The following is a 1,862-nucleotide window of genomic DNA, read 5'->3' as shown; positions in this document are numbered from 1 at the left end:
CATGCAATCCATACCAAAGGCTATGCTCTTTGATCTTCATCAGTAAGTATTTTCAGCAAGCAAGGTTGTCTCGTCTATATATTGCAGGTTGTTAATGAGTCATCAATCCTGATGCTTTGTTTTTCTTCATATAACTCAGTTTCTCAGATTATTTGCTCAGCATACAGGTTGAATAAGTATGGTGAAAGAATACAACTCTGTTGCACACCTTTCCTAATTTTACATATAAAAGCTATACAATAATAAAGGAAGATGGAAGAAAAATTGATACACTTCGTTTGTAGTGTTAGCAAAGAATATTGACTATCTCATGGACTGCCAGAAAAACAAATCAGTCTTGGAGGGAATACAGCCAGATGCTCCGTAGAAACATGTCATTAAGAAAGACCTATCATGGAAACCTGGCTTTACTATGGCAGTTGGAGGAACAGCAGTGATCACACGTTGGCTGCTGGGAAGAGCTGGATTCTTGTTTCAGGTCACTGTCAGAAAAACTAAGTGTGTTGAGTAAGTATGAGAAGATCTGATCCTGACTACAGAATCGTCCCTCATTTCAGAATCTTGGAATACCCACTTCATCTTTCCAGACTATCCCTGAAAACCTTTTAAGGTTCCATCTGAGAAAGCCCTAGGAATTCTTGGAAGAGGAAGAAGGGAGAAGATTATTGGTTGGAATAAAAACAGGGTTGAAAGTTCCAGAAAGCAGGGTTCTCAAACTCATGGATAAGAATCTGCAGAAGAAGGAAGACAACTTCAGCAAGCCAACTAGAAGCAACATGCAGAGAAGTAAGATGAGAGGGGCCTCCTCTGGAAAGATCTGGAGCCAGCTCTTCCAGGCAGATGGGTGGAGTGGGGAGGTCGCTTTGCCAAGAACCCCCCTTCAGGATCTGTGAGACAGACAAGGAAGAACAAACAAAAGGGTCCTGGATACGGAGATGGTGGAAGTACCAGTGAAGCACCTCAGCCACCTCGGAAGAAAAGGGCCCAGGCTGATCCTACCATTGAAAACAAGGAGGCATTTAAGAATAGAGTGGAGGTTAAAGTGAAGATTCCTGAAGAATTAAAACCCTGGCTCATCGAGGACTGGGACTTGGTTACCAGGCAGAAGCAGCTGTTTCAGCTCCCAGCTAAGAAAAATGTTGATGCCATTCTGGAAGAGTATCACAAATTGTAAGAGATCACAAGGAAATGTCGACAATAAGGAATATGCTGTTAACAAAGTTGTGGCAGGGACAAAAGAATATTTCAATGTGATGTTGGGTACTCAGCTGCTCTACAAATTTGAGAGGCCCCAGTATGCTGAAATCTTCATGGCCCACCCTGATGTGCCGATGACCCAGGTTTATGGAGCGCCACACCTACTGAGATTATTTGTGAGAATCGGAGCAATGTTGGTCCATCCGCCCCTTGATGAGAAGAGTCTTGGATTATTGTTAGGCTCTTTACATGATTTTCTGAAATATCTGGCAAAGAATTCTGCAGCCATGTTTACTACCAGCGATTACAAAGTGGCTGCAGCTGAGTATCATTGCAAAGCCCTGTGAGGGTCTACTGACCGCTTATTGTTAACATCAGGGTATCTGTAAATATTTTTCTTTTTGTTCTTAGTCTTTTTTGTGTATAATTGATGTTCTTTAAAACTGTTAATGTTATCTCTCACAGGGTTTATATTTAAGTTTGTTTTCTGTTTGCTTCAAACAGAAAATAAAAGGAGAATGTAAGCTCCCTTTTGTATTTCAAAGTTGCTACCAGTGTACGTATGCAGTAATTAGACAAAGAAGAAACATTCAGTAGAACAATTCTTGTCTAGTTGACAACATTGCTTGAATGCTGGTGGTTCTATCCTGTTGACACTACATAAT

The 1,862-nt window shown here is 41.0% G+C and overlaps 1 pseudogene; it reads left to right on the top strand.

Annotated features, from left to right (window-relative positions):
• Positions 1–697: 697 nt before the first annotated feature.
• Positions 698–1,544, top strand: LOC102837059 (annotated as a pseudogene).
• Positions 1,545–1,862: the final 318 nt, after the last annotated feature.

Source organism: Chrysochloris asiatica, unplaced genomic scaffold (assembly GCF_000296735.1).
Source record: "Chrysochloris asiatica unplaced genomic scaffold, ChrAsi1.0 scaffold00355, whole genome shotgun sequence".
NCBI classification, from domain to species: Eukaryota; Metazoa; Chordata; class Mammalia; order Afrosoricida; family Chrysochloridae; genus Chrysochloris; species Chrysochloris asiatica.
Note: the sequence above shows the minus strand (reverse complement) of the source record. Positions and strands in the feature narration are given on the sequence as shown.